Genomic DNA, 20330 nt, shown 5'->3' on the forward strand with positions numbered 1-20330 from the left:
AATTCAGTTGGATTGGAATGCTTCACCTCAGAAGCTAGGTGTTCCGGTGTCGGTCTCCAGTCCCCATATTTTCAAGATAATTTGATGTGATTATGCGCGGTCAGTTCCCATTTGGAATTGTAAAATGTGTGTAGTATTGTTTGTGTGGAAGAAATGAATGGGTTAGCAAAACTAATCAATGGGCTAGGTTCTCTATTGAATACAAGGAATGGGCTAACAAAATATTTTGATTGGGCTAACACCGTCCTCGAGATATTCGGTTTCAAAAATTGGGGGTTCACTTCATGCCAAAGCCCCAAAACGAAAACTAACTATTGGGCTGGATTCTATGTTGAATGAAAGGAATGGGCTAACAAAAATTTTTGATTGTGCTAATGCGGTTTTCGAGATATTCGGTTTCAAAAAATGAGGACCAACTTCACGCCAGCGCTACGAAATGAAAAGGCTGACATAACTAACTATTGGGATGGATTCTCTATGAGATAGACGTAATGGCTCAACAATTATTTCTGATTGGAGTAACACCGTTTTGGAGATATTAATTTTTAAGAATGAGGTGGGAGTGTATTAGCTACCAGAATTGATTTCGATATCAAGAACTCATACGCGAGGGAAAATGAGAGGTAACTGAAGGATAAGACAGTAGATGGCAGCACATAGCATTGCATAAATTCGAATTGGATTAAAAATTGTCTGCGATGAACGTTTTTGTATAAGTGTGGCATAGGGAAATGAAGAAATTAGTGACACAATAAAATACAGCATTACCAGGGAAGAGGGATGAAAAAAATATGAAAAATTTACTGATATTCATAAATTGACGTGAACAAATTTTTGACATGTTCTTGAAAGTAAAGAAGTCAGGTCAAAAATATCATTGATCTTTAGTTAGGGATTGGTTAGTTCGTCGTAATCTCCAGCCTAACTATTGCCTATTTTTGGAGGAGAAGGTCAAGAAAGTTTGAGTAAACTCTTGCTCACGCAACAAGTCGGTAGATGCCGGGGCTTGCCCCGAGTTTAAAGCTTCCTGGAGAGGAGCCCTGGTCGAAATGGTTCATAAAAATTATATTTCTCCCTTCCCCCAAAATGAAGGTGCTAAGAAAACTAGCGAATGGTTTTATTCTATGCTTACGGAAGGAACGATTTAACAATTAATCTTAATTGGGCGAACACCGTTCTCGAAAAACTATTTTTCAATTTTGAGGGTATCATCGTAACGACTGACTCCCAAATGAATGTGCTGCCAAAGTAACAACTCCATCGGGTTTGCGCTATTAATTACTTTTTACTTTAACGATAATGTTGTAAAACACATATCCAACATACGGTTATTGACTATAACGCCACTGCGTTTCTATAAGAAGCAGTGACAATGTGTTTATGTGAAAATACCCATGAGGAAAGTGCCCGACCCTGTGGCCGAGTGATTAGCACAACGCGCTGCAACGCCAAGGGTCCCGGGTTCGAATCCCGGTCGGGCTTGGTTGTTTGTGAATGTCCATTCATCAATTTCATCATTTCATGACTCATCCCCATCTTCGCAAATTAGCCAAGAGGCACAAAACGCAAAGTAAAATAAACTAAATCAATCAATCAACCATGAGGAAAGCAGATGACAAATTTCAAATGTTTATCTTATGCAACAATGTGTTAATAATAATAAATATTGGGCTAGATTTCCCTCGAAACACATTATAATCACCATCAATAGTAACTCCATAGTTTCCCCATTGAAGATATCGATCTATGGAAATCGTGAAATAAACCGTGTAGGTATCAAACAAGTGTCGAATGTAGTTTTGTACAGCACTGTTATTACAAAACCTATTGTTGGTATGCATTGCGAACTAGAAACTACAAAAATGACGCATGATGATTGATTAATTCCTCGCAGATTTTCCATAAAAAATAAAATGTGTATACCATGTGTAGAAATTAATCGAGACATAAAGACAAAGTCCATCATTCCTAAAAATGTACTAAATGTTCAGATTGAATTTTAGCAAATCTGCCAAACGTAATTTCTTCATTCTCAAAATACAGGTAAGGTACATACAACACACGTCTCTTTAGGTTTCTTGTCATTGCCACGAGAACACATGAAGCACTTTACATATTGCACCAAATTATCCTGGCGTGAGAATAGACAGCACGACAGATATACCTATTTTGTCGAATCTGCCGAGGAACATGGCTATTTTACATACTTTTTATGTCATATGTGGTTCAGTTAACTGATTTAGTGAATTAATAAAATCGTCGTGTTTTTTCCCTGGAGTGGATAATTTGCCATATGAATATTAACAAGTGAAATGCTCAGTAGTGCATAGATAATGAAATACAAAACAATAACGTAACTTTCGACATGGCGAATTTTCTACCCCAGCTCAAAATTACAGCATTGTAGGATATGGTTACTCACTTCAAAGAATTTAACTGTCACATGTAAGGTAGGGGGCCCAAATATAGCCCCGTAGTCACTTTTGCCTACCCGGAGACCGTATCAAATGACGTAAGATCTCAAAAAGTTTACAGTATCTTCGTTAACTATCTCTTTACCTGGAAACCGATAAAAAGCGCCTGTATAATCCAATATTAGTATCGAAACAAATTAATTTCAAAAGTATAGCAAAAACCAAAAAAGCGTACCTAACTTCGTCCCCCTAAACAAAATCGAAAGAAGAAAAGGTAATAATGATTTGCCAAGGTATTCATATTACTTACAAACGTTCATTACAAGAGCAAACATAACGAACACAATTAGGCGAATGTAGCAAACTGAAGACATAAATTTAACACAACTCAGATACAATATTATGTTTAGTTTAAAAAATAATAACCGTAAGTTATTATTTGCATGTAAGATGGGCCAAGCAAGTATCACAAATAAATTGCACACAGTCTTTGGCGCCAGAGTATGTTTCGTGGAACCATATGAAACATTTTGTGCAGTATATCCATGTTTCGCCACGTCTATCTGCGGAATATTTTTTTTTTCCACAGATGGAACATTCAGCATCATTGCTGTCCTCAGTTGAGTCATCATATTGAATGTCGTCACTGGAATCACTATCGCTGGTCGTTTCTGCTTTGTTTTTTTTTCTGGAGGATGGTTTGACGCGCTTTTGATTGGAACCCTTCGGAGGCACAAGTTTTTCCTTCTTGGTCGGAGGCTTGTGACGACAATTGTTGAACCTCGTCGAGCAGATGTTGAAGGCTAGATCTCTGGAGCACATCTGATATCTTTAGGACTGGCTGTGCGCTGCTGGTCTTCGGACTGCACAGTGATCCAGAATGCGAAAAAAACAAAAAATTATGAGCTCCTTATTTGACTCCGAAATCAATACAAATATGTAAGATTTGCATTTTTAATTAATAATTGACACTTTGAGTCAAACAGAATTGACACAAGGTTGATTATTTAGATTTTATACAAAAGTATAATTTTGAACTACTTCAATACACGCTTGTGTACACAGGAATACTAAACAATACACTTGGAAGATTGAAATACGTTAAATAGATATAAAGAGATTAAATAATAATAAAAATAATGACTATGACGATAATAATAATAATAATAATAATAATAACTGTAAAAAGCATCGTTAAAATGAATTTATACACAATAAATATTTAACGTCTAGAAAATATACTTCCTGTTAAATCATTATTTTTAAAATAATTTTTAAGAAATGTATCTTCTATTCGGCGACAATTCTTACATCCCTAGAATACTTTGCTACAGAACAGCCACATATCAACACTAATATTCTTAACACAATCTTCAGCGATATTGTTAAAATTTATAAAATCTAATACGAATGAAACAAATGCTTAATTTGATCCTTCCTATTTCCATCAAATTTTTCGTGAATAATATTTTCGTGGATACCTATGGCGCACCACCACCATTAATTAACCCGTAAGGACACGCGAATGGGTATCAATGACCCAAGCGATTGTGAAATATTTTTTCATCATTTCCAATAAGTGGCTTAGCCGCACTTCTCAGTATATTTCCAGTGAACCCTTCCGAATGTCATAACCTTGAATCAGCTATGAGGCTTCGTTAGTTCCTCTCCGAGGGCCGTAGAACATCGCCTGTGTAAATTTCACCCACACGTGCGGTCCTGTGTTTCAGTTTGGTATTTAAACATGTTCTTTTTCTCATTTTTATTAATTGCGAAATACAATAAAGATGTTCAACGTTAATACAATTAGTTTGACCAATAACGGTTTTGTTAATCAAATTCTTTAATGCAAATATGATTTGGACTTACGATGTAATTTTAATTCTGGGCAATATATACACAGCACGACCCTTTGGTAAAAAAAAATTAGGGAGAATGGATGAAAGTTTTGTGGGGTGTTAAGGGTGTTGGGGGCGTTTGAATAAATCAACTGTTACACTGCACTAGTTCTACTATATGTATTAAGCATCAGCTGATAGCGAAATCGTATACCTCCTATTCCACAGCGCGCTCACACGTGGTTCAGGGTTTCCAGCTAACCCATTAACAGGTGCACACGTTCATATACATACAAGCTAACTTTTTCAAAAGTAGCAAAAAGTAGCAAAACTTTTCTACCGTACCGTTTTCACAATGCTTTAAAGTACGTATTTCTTGCTTTAGGAATCGTCACGGGAAATAGCGGCGAAAGCTATGTTAACTCAACATATCTTTCGTCTTTTTAAGTCAAGAATAAAAACACTATATTTTACTTTAATTCAAATATGTGTAGTTTTTCTGTGTATTATTGAGAAGTTGTGAGTCTACCTAGCACTATATTATTATCCAGCGAAAAAAAATATTGCTACAACAAATCTTAAAAATATGTACAAAATGCAGTCCGAAAATTCCATTTTCACGAACCGCCATTTTGAGGCCCGAAAATAAGAACAAATAATTGATTTAGAGAAAAAATTATCTGGCAGTTTAATGTCCCATTTAGTTATTTAGAGAACTGTTCATGTGTTGTCCCCTTACCGAAAAGTCAAGATTTCTATTTTTGCCGAATTTTTGGCATTCGGGATCACTGTGGACTGGTTGCTTGTTGATGGTTATTCAGAGAGAACCAAATTAGGAACATGACGGGGGACGAAATTAGGAACAACTCTAAAACTAACATAGCGGTTCCTACCTTTTCAACACCTGATCTTAATGTAACACATCTTTCGCACCCTTCTATCGACAACGTACCTACGCCAATGACATGCAGCGAATATAAAACCTACTCTCATACTGGGCGCAAATGACTGCTAACAATGATATTGGAAGATCTCAGTTTATCACGAAACCGAACCTTCATCGCTACACCGGACCATAAACTGCCTTGAGCACAAAGTTTTCACAAATGGCTCTGTTTGCCTTCCCCAACCCTGGCGTCCTGGTGTCGATTGCGATTTTAGCGACACCCTCTGCTGGGTGACGGATAGTGGAATTAATATATAGTATGCTAGAGGCTGGGATAGAATCTACCCCACATTCAAGGTTAAGGGTTAAAGTAAAGGTTGGCGTTTTCGCTTTAATGTTAGCATCAACAACTAGGAAGATATATAAATTGTGGTTGCATGCTCTTCGCTAATAAATAATTGTGTTCTTCCACCACTTACAGAAATAGATTGACAACGTGCAATTCACTTGCTTCGGAACAAAAAACAGGCTTCCAAATTATCATATTTCTGCATTTAGGTAACAGCATATGGAGTGTCACGCCATTCAGAAGGTTTGTGAATAACCTAATTTTGATATATTATCTAGGATAGAATTAGATAAGAAATCTTACCTTCTGTTGCCATTGAACTCAGGTTGCTCGCATTTTAGTCTGACACGATAAACAACACTCCAAATGAGACAGCACAAATCGCCTTCTGAAAAGTGGATGGAAACGAAAGTTTATTTTTAAGAAATCGAAGACATTCTGATGTTTATGTTCCCATTGATACGGAAGTTTCCCAAATTTTATTTTGATAAGTTCGGATAAATTTCATACAAATGTGGATTTTTTTTAGTACATGGAATGTATTACATAACGAAGCTCTGGAGCACTCAGCTTAGCATTTTTGAATCCTTTACGAAATAGAAACACGTTTATTTTACTATCTAGTATTACGTATTTACATTTTCCAGAATACCTGGTACGAGTAACAGTATTTACAAGTTTGATAACCATATCCAGATTTCTATTCATTTTTACATGCGTTCGTTCAAGATCAATTTGTATCCCAGACTTTACAGGCATACTTAAAAATACCACGGACTATAAATGTAAATACTGTTAATATGAAAGATAGTTTCCTTGATTCTATTGGTAAGCTTTTGATGATACATACAAGCCTCATCCTCACTTTCGAACGAAAAAAAACGTATGACCTTTGAACAGTATAACTGTCGAAAGCTTTTTCAGATGATTGCATTTTTCAACATCTGTTATTTTATTCCCATGTAGATATTAATCATTTACCATGTATTTGCTATTTATTGTATATGTAAGATAATATCTTTTTTTGAAGATTTCAGTGATAGATGGTTCGCTTTTGGTCAATGAAATTTGTTACATCACAAGCAAACATTGGAACTTTACGTGATTAAATACACAACTTGTATCGCTAATAAAGAGAGTAAATAATAGTGGTCCCAAAGATGACTTTTGATAAACTTCATGACTTTTGAACAAGTTTTAGATTTTAGGGATTATATCATATTTTGCCAGTTATTATATTAAAGTTTCGTGATTAACACCGTCAAACGCCTTCGATATATTTAAATAAATTATATCTCACTCAGTTTTATAAGTAACTGTTTTACGAATATTAGCAACTAAGTGAAGATAGTTGGCAAGCTAGGAACGTGTGTCATACTGAGAGTAATTTATCAGCTATTTTAATTGAGTTTTGAAAATAATGTATTTATCATAATTTGTATAATATTAATTATCATGTACTTTTACTTCTTCATGTGATGCTTTCACTTCATCATAAAATATCTCAGCGGCAATTTTACGCAAAATGAGTACAAATAAGTGAGTGTAAGCCTTAAATACGTAGTTTTAAATACGTACTTGATAACGGATTTTTAATTTTGAGTGCATTAAACTTAATGTCACCTAAAACATTAAAATGCTGACCAAGGCAAACTTTTATAGTATAAAATATACATAAAAACGTGACGTTTCCACCCTCTAACAGTGTCTTCTTCAAACTAATATTGTGAATGATGAATTGAAACTAAAACAATTTTTGGACGAAATATTGTGAATATTCGTCTGAAGAAGACCCTGTTAGAGGGTGGAAATATTACGTGTATGTATATTTGTTATACTATGAAAGTTTGCCTTGGTCAGCATTTTAATATTCTATTAATATGGAAACGAGGCTTAACAGTGTTACCATTAATGTCACAATGTTGGTTACTTAGATTGGATTAATTTGTTGCACTGATAATTCTTACAGTCACTAGGCACATGTTTCATTACAATGGCTGTACTAATTGCAGAAGTTTCTAAAAAGTTTCTAGAATTTGTTCCTTTGTTGTTTTAGGAATTGTAATTGAAACTGAAACAATTTTTGGACGAAATCTTTCTTACACTTATTGAAGTAAATTTAGTCACTTCTGAAAATTCGACTCTTCTCTTTTACATATAAAAAAGAAAGTTGACAAAACATTATCTTCTCTTTAGAACAGACGAACAGATCCAATTACTCTAACAATTAAGCAAGTAAGAACTCTGTGATTAATTCAAACTCTCCTAAATCGAAGGCAGGATAATGTGGTACTCTTCTGAAGATTGACTTTCTCGTTTAAATTCAGTCTCCACTTTTTCAGCACCTTCGCTTAATTATTTCACTCTCCGCTTTGTAAATTTATTTTCCATTCCACAACACATGCTCCCTCCTATCATGACCTTCAAAAATTCACTATAATACATTACCAACAAGACAATGTATCTGGAGAGTCGGGGTAATTAAACAATTCCACTGTTCTTGCTACATTTTCAGAACTTTACAAAAAATATTTTAGTAACAAATAACATTTCAAACAACCGTTATAGAACAACATTTGACAATAAATATGTCACTATAAATTATTTTCGTACAACATTTTTTGTTACCTTGTTTTTCTTAGTCTCTTTCCTTCACTTCTCTTGCCTTCCAGTGGGAGTTAAATTAAAAGTGAAATTAAGCGGAATTTTTTAAACTTAATAAAACAGAGCAACAATCTCACAAAGAACTCTCTGTCCAAGTTTCAATGTTTACTCTGCACAAAAATGTTTGATGAAATGTAACAAAATCCTATTAGTATTTTCATTTACTAATATATACTCTCTCCTAGCTTTTGTAGTTTGCACTAGGATCTTTAGGGTACTTTATTACAAACATAGAGTTTTGACATCGGATACCTACATATTAGACATACTTTAAGAATATCTTCACACGTATTTTAAAAGAAGTAACTACAAATTTTGATAGTATTTCCTTGAACGTAAATCCCGCTTTACTTCGGATATATGCACAAGTTTTATTTAAAAGTTTATACAAATCAAAATAATCTGAGGCTGGCGTGACCATACAGGGAGAGTGTGTACACAATTAATACTGTATTTTAATTTTCATGTTTAGATTCTAGGTTCCCGCAAACTTTTTACTGTTCCACAAAACATCTCAAAATTGAGAAAGCTGGTAACTAAAAATAAGAAATGTTATTTTAAGAATAATAATATACAATCCACGAAATATTTAAGAAAAGATACGTGTTGATGGTTGAATTGTTACCCAATTCATAGCAATGAGGTAGAAATGCAACCTGACACACTTGGTTTCAATTTTGTTACTTAAATTATTCAGGTTATGTGAACGTGTACAAAAAGTTTATTCATTTAAAATTTTTACCATTAACAAAAGTAGTTATTTGTTTGCAACCAAAGAAAATGATTAAAAAATATATATTAGAAAAACATAAACAATTCAAAGAAAATGTCATTATGTATCACAGCTTTCTTACTTTTCAATTCTCTATAACATAAAAGATAACTTTAATATCTACAGTAAGTCTTCTTTCTAAATTCATATTAGGCGGCTTTCCATCCCCGTTGGTATTTTGTGGCTCTTTTGGTCTTTGGATGCAAGCGCTAATTCTTCTTCTTTCGATGGTGAATGTGGACTACTGGGACGAGAGTTGTCCTGGACCTGAACGTGACTGCTTGATTCTTCATCATCACATTCTTTATGGACATCTTTCTTTCCGGTCAATTCTTGCTTTGTTGCAACGGTGGAAGATTTTTGATAAGCATGCTCCACCCACTCATGGTTTGCCACTTTGTTTATTGTAGGTCTTTTTAGAAAATCCGGCTCAAGAAGTTGCTCCATTAGAGATTTTACTGCTGTGGAAGTGATTTCCTCGATTTCGGGGAAAAAGTTCCAGTTGCGATTCATCTTTTCCCTAAGTATGTTCGCAGGATTGGAATTGACGAAAGGAAACTGCGAGTTTAGCATCATGAAAAGAATTATACCCAAGGACCAAATATCCAGCTTTTTCGGCTTGTATGGTTTCCTACTAGAAATCTCTGGCGCACTATAAAGTGAGGTTCCACAGTATGTATTGCTGAACACTTTTCTGCCACTATCGTCCACACAAGAACGAGCAAAACCAAAATCTGCAATTTTCACATTATAATTCCTTTCGAGTAAAATGTTCTCGCACTTCAGATCTCGGTGAGCTATATTTTTGTTGTGCAGATACTGCACAGCATCCACCATTTGCCGAAACCAGATTCTGCATTGTGGTTCAGCAATAAATCCATTGTCTACGATATAGTTATAAAGATCCCCATTTTCCGCGTAGTGCATGAATATAAATACGCAAGGGTCTTGTTCTACTACACTATGAACTCTCACAATGTTCGGGTGGGCAACGCTTGATAATATTTGCAATTCCCTGGGAAAGAACTTCGTTAGGAATCGTAAAGTTGATTGTTCGCTGTTCACAATCTTGCACGCAAGAGGATGTTTCTTACCAGTGACTGGATCCAAGTAATCTGCCAAGCGAACCGTTGAATACGTCCCTGATCCAATTTCTTTACCGAGGAAGTACCCTGCCTTTATAAGATCACAAGGTGTTGAAGTAACGTCCTCGTCTTTCTCTGCCATACTAATTGTTTGGATGTTCAAATCCTGGAAAAGATAATACAACACGTAAAGTGGCTTCTCGACAATCTCGATGAAAGGTCCAATTTATTCTACCATCATTTTGATCAGTTTGGAAAAAATACAATTACAATAAATAGGGTAAATACTCGGTGAAACTCCTAAACGAAAGTGGGCAGATTTTCTCACGAGTTTAAGATGATGAAACCTTAAAAGACGAATTAAAGCAGGGAAATTTCCACACAGATGCGTCAAATTGGAATTACATTGTACGAATTACACAACTAACACACGTTGCCCTTTCTACTTTCCGCTTTCATTAATACATGGCAAATAAATTAACTCTAGAATTCCCGAAGGGGACTCCTTGAGCCCAATGATACTATTCCTTTACTTTTAATTACGTTGTATAATTTCAAGAATAAAATTACGAAAAATGTAATAATTATTAGAAGAAACTTGCGTTTCTCCTCCGGGCTCAGAAACCATCTTATGGGAGTATTAGTTTACACAGATTTACACAATCATTTGCAGATAGAGAATTGAATTGAATTTTTGTTTAAAGTCCACTTTATGCACAAATAGGATAATTGGGATTGAACCTACAGTTTAAAGTAGGATTATAACCACTGTGCAATGTGCCTGCCCCGGGTATCGAACCCGAGACATGCAGATACTTCTTGATGACAAACAGCAACAAATGTGTGTAGTATTACTGCAAAAGGTAAATAATAATAATAAACTCCAATAAAAGTAATAACTTTATTGGAGTTTTGTTTTAAACGTTCAAATTGTACGTACAATGTTCATATTGTCTTAAGATTGTTTTTCTTACTATATATTATTTTTTCAGGTTAGGGTGTTGGCTTTAGATGAGCGATCACAACATATAATGTTCGATTTGTTTAGTAAATCGTATTCCCATTTAAATTTTGGTTCTACGTAAGTATGATCCTTATACTCTCTGTATGCCCTGTCCGTGTAATTTTTCGAGCTCAATTGTGTGTTTCTATCTTCATTATTAACTTGAGTTGGCAAAACGTTTATCACATTATCTCTCTTTCGAGAATCGCATGGTCATGTTAATATTCCTTTCATAATTTCTGTTTTTTATATTATCCTGTTTTCACAGCACTAACACACCACAGAATTTATGAAGGTGTTGTAAGATTCGATAACAGCATATTTTACTTCGTTTAATGCGGAATGCACTATCTTATTTCTTCTTATAGTACGCGTATATGCTAATATTTGTTTGATTTACTATTTCATCAACATATTGCAATGTGTGTGTCTGGATATTTTTGATTTCACATTCTTCTCTAACTATTTTATGATTCATTGATAGCCTTCTTGAACATATATATATATATATATATATATATATATATATATATATATATACAGGGTTAGTCAAAAGTATCGGGACAGGCCAGTAATAACGAGATGCGTGGACGGATCAAAATCACATGTTGCAAGTGGGTATTGGTGCGGAAACTGCATTGAATAGGGGTGTGGCCATCATGGCAGCCATCTTGGATTCCGCCATATTGGATATCACACAATATTTTCAAATGGAAAGGGGTATGTATGACACATCAATTTAGGCTAGAATCGTCCCACAAACGACAATCCGAACTCAGTTTGGACCTATCGCCATTCGTGGAAGAGATAGGGATGGTGTGCTACGTTTGACTGCAAAAAAATGAGATTGGTCTGAAATTATTGTTTACTGTATTCCTGTGGGTAACTGTACACTGGAAGTTACAGAGAGCATGAACAAGAAAACATGACATTGAGTTACAGAATGCATCAAAGCAAGGGCTCAAACTGCTTCCCGTCGACTGTCTGACAATATGCCAACCGGTCGTAAAAACTGCAAAGTGCACGTTGCAGCATATCCCGAGAAAGTCCTCTTGTTTCGTCCACAATGCGATTCCGTAGATCATTCAGGGAGTGTGGTTTGGTGCGATACATTTTGTCCTTCGTGTGGCCCCATAGAAAGTAATCCAGGGGTGATAGATCGGGAGATCTTGCAGGCCATTCGATCATACCTCGTCTTCCAATCCATCGTTGTGGAAAGGTTTCATGTAAGTATTGTCGAACATCCCGTCCATAGTGTGGCGGCGCTCCGTCCTGTTGGAACCAAACACGATTAAAGTCCTGTGTGGACACTTGGATGGCAGGGACAATCTGTTCACGAAGCATTGTCAAATACTTCTCACCTGTCAGATTGCCGTCAATGAAGAAAGGGCCAAGAATGATGCCTCCCATCATTCCTACCCAAACATTCAGTTTCTGTGGATACTGCGTATGATGTTCCATCATCCAATGAGGGTTTTCATCGCTCCAATAGTGACAGTTATGTCGGTTCACCTGCCCGTTTAACATAAATGTGGCTTCATCAGAGAATACAATGTCATTGAGGTGAATACTATCGTTATCTACATTTCGCATCATTACTTCGCAAAATTCAATACGGCGATCAAAATCATCTTCCGTCAGTTCGTGCACTAAACTCACTTTGTAGGGTTTAAACTTACTGCGCACTAAAATTCGTTGCACTGAACTCTGGGAAATGTTCAGCTTGTTGGCAACGCTGGTTGTCGATGTATGCGGATTTTCCACAAAAGTTTGTAACACATCTAAAGAAACTGCCTCGTTGCTACACGATTTCGTCCAAACGTCTCTCTCAGACAAATCTAATTTTTTGCAGTCAAACGTAGCACACCCTCTCTCTTCCAGGAATGGCGATAGGTCAAAAATGAGTTCGGATTGTCGTTTGTGGGACAATTCTAGCCTAAATTGATGTGTCATACATACCCCTTTCCATTTGAAAATATTGTGTGATATCCAATATGGCGGAATCCAAGATGGCTGCCATGATGGCCACACCCCTATTCAATGCAGTTTCCGCACCAATACCCACTTGCAACATGTGATTTTGATCCGTCCACGCATCTCGTTATTACTGACCTGTCCCGATACTTTTGACTAACCCTGTATATATATATATATATATATATATATATATATATATATATATATATATATATATATATATATATATATATATATTTATATATATATATATATATTACATTTACCAATAGTTATCAAATTTCAATTATTTCTTCTAGTCAAAGAAATTATCTTTCGAAGCTTTTCTTACTCTGAAAATATATCAGGACATATGGGCAAATTTGTTTGAGTCTACTAGAGATTATACCTTTTACATCTAATATATTTCACTCGATTCATCATTTCTCATGAACATACTCTGTTATGAGTTATATACAATTACACCTCAGCGCAAACGAATTTCAATAAGTCCTCCTCGAGGATTTTACTCAAAATCGCCCTTATTTGTGATCGTAATTTTGAAAAACTGGAAATGGAGTTTTCAAATCCAAATGACTATTTGTAGGGGATATATTGAGCTTTTAATTTGCATTATCACAAAGGAAATATGAGCGTCATACTTAACAACCTAGCAAAAACTACTCTCACGTAAAAACAATAATATAATTCTGAATTTCGTGTCTTCAAAAACATAAAATTTGATGATACTCCCCCCCATTTGAAAAATGCATAAAATGCATATTTTCAACGAAGGTATGTTTCTCGTATAAATCGATAATAAATATGTGTTTAGCAAATTTTAAGATAATGTATGAAGTTCTAATTTTCCGAAAATTACATTCTCCTGAACCTAAGAATTAATACTAATATTAATGCGCAACGACAGGGTAGCTCGAATGGGTTAAATATCGTATGTTTGTGCACAAAGAGCACTAAACTTGACGTCATTTGGGTCATCCTTAGCTGCCATAAGTCGAGAATACAGCCATTTAGATTTTACACTACGCTTACCACCATATGTTTGTAATGAAAATGTATCATATTCGAATGATACGATATGACGCGTAGCATTAGAATATCTAGCATGCCAAATTTTGGGAAATAAGATTTGATAGGTGAAATACATTTCATGAGTAATGTTTGGTAGGAGTTCTGTTAATTTATCAAACCTGTAACCCATGCGTAACCAAGTTGTATGAAGGATCGAGGATAACGTCCAATCTCGTTTAATTCAGGCTCACAACAAAAATTGCGACTTCGTGACCTAGAGCAATGCAAAGCAAATAAAGAGCTTGATCATTGAAAGAAACGAGTTTTGAAGGGAGGAAAAATGTTTTCACATTTGCGAACTCACCTTTAGCTTGCCTGTTCCAAATTTTGATTTTTCAGTGTTTCAAATAAAGTTAAGTTGTGCGTTCAATAAAGAGTCCACTATCTACTGTTGTCGATTACCTCACGGAATCTTCTGGTCATAGATTTCACAAATCGACGACAAATATGAGGCCATACTTCACACACATGGTCACGTATTTTTTTTTCTTGTTTTCCCATATCCAGGTTCACACTCTCTCACCATACTGGACCATATTTTTTTCAATTGTATTGAGGTTCGCTGATTTTTCTGTCCATTCAAGTGGCTGAATTCCAGGTCGATGTGCAAACCACCGTTTCGTTCTATTGGCAGTTATCATGAACGAAGTTAATGATGAGCATTTCCTTAAACTATCGGTAGCCTACTTTTCTCAAGGATTCAATATTCTTCGAAATCTATCTTTGAGGATATTCATACGATCTCTCCTGCCCAAGTTGCACTCATCCACGCCCAAAATGCCACCGATATTTTTCCACTTCTTCGGTTGCTACGAAGTATGTTCGATAATAACGAGTTCGGACGCCACAAATTAATACAATCTACTCAGTCTAACTTAATATTCCCCAAACACCATTTGTAATGGTTAGATATTGAAGAAAATGAGAGATATTCAAAATATATCCCGAGACGAGTATTTATTTAGGTGTTGCTCTGTTAGTTTCACTTCTTCGTTGGTGTTCTGCAGCGTGCAGATGAATTCGTATGGTATCGCTTGAAAACTGGTGTTAGAAATATCTATAAGCTGTTGCTTGATGATTTATAGCGTATTCCAGAATAGCAGCATCTTGCTCTCCCGATGTCACACCTCCTTGTTCCATTTTCCTGCTTGTTTCCAAATCTTCCTCTCCTTCGTGTTGAAAGCGCTCTATCCTGCGATGAACAATATTTCCATGTTCCAATGGCTTTCGTGATATCGGAAATAGTTCGACCACATTCTAACATGCCAATTATGCGACCAGGGGTAGGTTAGATGTATGGAATCAAAACTGAGTGTGTACTCTTACCCAGTTATGCTCTATCTGCACTGAACGTTCTCTTGTCGATCAATTATTTTCAAAATTATCGTGATTTTTAGAAGCAAGTTCATGATTTGTAAATATTTTGTACAGGAATAACAGAACCTCACAATAACTACATATTTACGTCAAATCATTGTTAATTCACAAAATAACTCGAACATTTTCCAATATGTGAAAAGCACTCACTATTAATTTCATTCTACAGCTATCAATGAACATAATTAACTCAAACTTTGAAGCATGGACGCCTACAGAATTTTTTTCTAAAGGAAGCAAAAGACCTATACACAAGCGCAGTCGCGATCACACACACACACATAATATATCATGTAAATGTAAACAATTATTTTGTTACAAAATTAAATAATATGTTAAATATGCACATTAAACAAAACGTACTCTGTAGAGTGCTAAAACAGCTACATGGAGATTTGAAACATTTTGTACTAATTTAATGCCCAGAAACTGTAATTTATCATTACGTCATTCTTGGCCATGCGATTATCTTGAGACTTTATTTTGGCGGAAACGAGCCGAAATATTTTCTATCCCATAAATATAAGATTATTTTGATAAATGACTGCTACATTTGAAGTCATGAAAATTCCTTTGCTCAAGTAATTGTTTGTTTGTTATCTGAAAATTATCAACCTCAATACAAATTATAAATACACAGCAATGTTTTGTTTGTAGAAATTTATAAGCTTAAAGAGATCCTTGAATCAGAAATTTGCTCAAAATAAAAGTTATTGTATGTCTGATTAACTTAAGCACAAGACAATATGTCGTAGCAGTACGAGCCAAGATTCTGGTCTAACGAAGTTGCAGTCTCCTTCCTAGAAGAGTTGTTTCGGAGTCAAAAATCAGCTATTTTTCTCTAGATGTAAAAAAAAAACCAGCAAGTATTGAAGTGTATCTTTTCCAGTAGCATTGCGTATATATACGTCCTGAGTCTTTATAGGCAAAAAGGGAGGAGGAGCTCCACAGCTTGCTGAATTCACAGAGACTGTGGAGAATGTTTTGAACGTATCATTAAAATTCGGAAAATATTAAGATACATCTGGATTCAAACTGTTGTTGCTTGCACAGATTCGTGACAACACATCCGAATTAAAGGGATGGACAGATGCAACTTGAAACTTGGTGTAGTGGTTATGGAGACCATGCGAAGGCAAATACTGATGAAAAATAGTTCAAAGTGTCACCAAATGGTGAAAACACGACGCTTAAATATCAACAAGCAGGTCGGACATGCAAAGCTATATCTTTAGTTTATGTAACTACAGCTCTGTTCAATGTGCGCTTCGCCGACGTGAATGACCCTTTGGAAGAGTAAGATGGGGACAATCGTCGCACGAAGCGTTTCGGATTTTTCAGCACAAATTGAACTATTCTTTCGCCAGCATTCGCTCCCCCTTGGTCTTCATAGCCTCTATACCAAATTGCACCGTAGGCTGATGTTTCGAAAGGTCTGCTGAGGCCGTGAGTACAAAAAAATAATTATGGACACCTGGTACTGGATGGAAGTATTGCAACGCTTAAGGACTCATAAAGGAATCCATATACGGGATAAATAAGTACACCCTGTAATAATATTCTGCTGTGGCAACCTGGTCATTGGGTCTATGGTGTTGGTTTACTGCAACACGAGGAACATCTATTGCACTCCCAACAGCAGCAGCTAAAGTTGCAGCATTATCAACAAGTTGGTGAAAACAATTATGTGTGACACAGTGATCTTTTGAGAATAGAGTGGGAAAACCAGTACCCATAGTTGTTTAACAACTGGTGTCTGAAAAGATGAATGTTTCCTTCCGGTAGATCCCTTTTAAAGTTGTAAGAATCACCTAATTTCTTTCACGGCCACGAACTTCCAACATGAAACCTACTATTTTAAATAAATGCAAATTCTGTAGGACTATGTAGCTATATACTGCTTCAAATAATGAAGAATTAGAAACTAAAACTTAGAAATACCTCTTCCAAGTTCCACGAAGGAAGGAGATGAGACAGTAGCAATATAAGGAGTTAGAGAGCAGCTTTGGGCGCCAGGGATACATTTAATACCGAATTTTTGGAGTATGCTATAGCGCTGAGCACGACAGAATTCGCATTTGTTGCTTACCCAGATTTGCTTCAAACACACACTAGCAAAACGAAGGAATACAAGATATGTGGAACGAGTAGTATAGCCAAACAAAAGGTGAATATATGTTACCTGTGTATCATATATAGCAGTGGTTCTCGAACTGTGGTACGCATACCCGCAGGGGAACATCGACCACTTGAAGGGATTACACGACCAGCTCGGAAGAGAAATGTCGAGAATACCTACACGAAAACATTTTTGATGCAGGTGTGTAGAGCAGACTTCAGTGTTTCAGACTTCAAAGCTTAACACTCTTAGGAAAATAAGCTAATTTTGTAATGTACACTATTATCTTTATTCATATGTTTTGAAATAAAAATACTCGTTCAAGATCTATAATAGACTAAATTTGGAGCCGAATCTCCGATTGAGAGTTTCAAGTTCACAATCAGATATCAAGAAACTGTGTCTGACTATGCAGGCACATCCTTCTCACTAAAAACTCTGATTAAAAATAAATCCAAATTTTTGTGTGACGCTTTGTATACAAACTTTTTTTTATTTACTTTTTCTTTCAATAACTCTGGAAACATATGTGAAAATTTGGCATACATGTGTCTCACATTTTCATTTCTGTAACTAATCATAAAGATGATAAACGTAGTAATACTCAATAGAATAATAAACGTAGGATTGTAATGCTTATTTGTTTAATATCTCTTCACATTCAGCCCTAATGCAATTTTGCTCTATTGCAAATACACGCCAACATATAAAAAACGCTCCACCAATCAGGCAGCCCAAAAAAATTAACTCACTATTCGGAGAAAATCTATGGTGGGGGTAGATTGGACGTTTAGCACTAGAAGCGCCAAGCTGGTCATTTTGACCGTTTTTCAAATTTCAATTTCTGCTTTGTACAGAAAAAAAATTCTTCGAGCGTTGAAATTTTGTGACTTTTCCTAAAATTTGCAGTACATTATTACTGCTATGCGTTATTTACAAAAAAAATAATACTAATGGAAATATTTGTGTTTCTACCTAGAAGCGCCGTTGCCGGTCATTTTGACCGCTAATGTATTTCAATGGAAAACCACTTCTCCGTTGGAACGTTGCAATAACAGTTTCCATCCCTATTCTTCCTTCCTCTTTTGGACTCTCCCATATATGTTGGCGTATTGTCGAAGCTGATAAGGAAAGTGAACACTCAGTTTCGTTTGAACATTGCAGTTTGTAGGCATGTTTTCTAGACAATGTGTCCTCAGTCCAGAGGAATATATGAAAGTATTACAGGAGATTAGTGAAAATGAATCCGATGTCGAGGACCCAGATCTTACTGTAGACGATTCCATGCTTCGACACATACACAAGTGTACGGAAGAAGAAGCAGCTCGAAACCAGCAACCCAACTGGCGTTTGTCATTACAAGAACTTGACGCTTTCCTGGCTATTTTATATGCTAGAGGAGTGTATGGGTGTAGTTCTATAGACTACGATTTTTTTTATGGAAAACTACTTTGGGGGCCACCTTTCTTTAAACAAACAATGTCAAGAAACAGATTCAGGAAAATAATGAAATATCTTAGATTCGATTCAAAATCATCCAAACTGATAAATTTGCACTGTGCTCTGAAATTTGGGACAAATTTATAGCTAATTGTAGGAGTTGCTACACCCCAGGGGAAAATCTGACAGTTGACGAACAATTGTTTCCTTCGAGAGCGAGGTGTAGATTTATACAGTACATGCCAAACAAACCAGACAAATTTGGTATAAAATTTTGGATGCTAGTGGACGTACATTCCAAATACATGTGCAATGCCTTTCCATACCTTGGGAAAGATGAATCAAGGAAAGATAATGTTACTGTACCTGAAAATGTTGTATTGAGAATCACTTCACCTTATCTAAATGCGGGTAGAAATGTAACTTCTGACAATTATTTCACATCGCTAAAACTCGCTGAGAAGCTAAAGAAGAAGAAGACAAACCTAATTGGCACTATGAAGAAAAATAGAAAGGAGATTCCTAATGAAATTGTGAACATTAGAACACATGTGTATGAAACATGTTTGCTAAAAAAGGGGGACATTACATTGTGTGAATACCAAGCTAAACCAAACAAATATGTTCTACTCCTAAGCTGCGTGCATTCAGATGTAGAAGTAGATTTGCAAAGCTAGAAGAAACTCCCAGAAACAATCAACTATTACAACAAAACTAAATGCGGTGTTGATGTTGTTGATCAAATGGCAGGCAAATATTCAGTCCGTGCTTCATCACGTAGATGGCCGGTACACGTGTTTTACAATATCTTAGATCTGGCAGCAATAAATGCATGGATAGTTTACAAGGCAGTCAAGGGGAGGAACGTTACGAGACATAACTTTTTGATAGAATTAGCTGAGGAACTGAGAGAAGGATATTTGAATGCAAAGCCCAATAATAACATCAATATTACATGCACGGAATGTAAGTAGCTCTGTTTCCAGAAAGAGGCGCCAATGCCAGGTGGCATTGTGCAATGAAAACAAAACAAGTGACATTTGTTCAATGTGCAACAAATATGTTTGTGGAAAATGTGTTTCTGGTGTAGAAAAGGTACTGAAATGTAATATGTGAAATTTCATGACGGAAACTTATTTCCTTGAAGGAAATGAATATTTATTGTTCTAATTAGTGCATGGAAAATAAAAATTACTGGGTTTCATGATATTTTTGTATTTTTTTACAAAATATTTTGTTTTATTAGTAATAAGATGATTATTGGCAATATCCATTTTGAGAAATGGTCAAACTTTAAATACCGGTCATTTTGACCGGAGGTGGCGCTTCTAGGTA

General features: G+C 35.7%; 1 pseudogene; it reads right to left on the reverse strand.

The window, feature by feature from the left end:
- Positions 1-9067: 9067 nt before the first annotated feature.
- On the reverse strand, positions 9068-10150 carry LOC145982511 (testis-specific serine/threonine-protein kinase 3 pseudogene; annotated as a pseudogene).
- Between the last annotated feature and the right edge of the window lie 10180 nt (positions 10151-20330).

Source organism: Lepisma saccharinum, unplaced genomic scaffold (assembly GCF_977018435.1).
Source record: "Lepisma saccharinum unplaced genomic scaffold, izLepSacc3.1 HAP1_SCAFFOLD_208, whole genome shotgun sequence".
NCBI classification, from domain to species: domain Eukaryota; kingdom Metazoa; phylum Arthropoda; class Insecta; order Zygentoma; family Lepismatidae; genus Lepisma; species Lepisma saccharinum.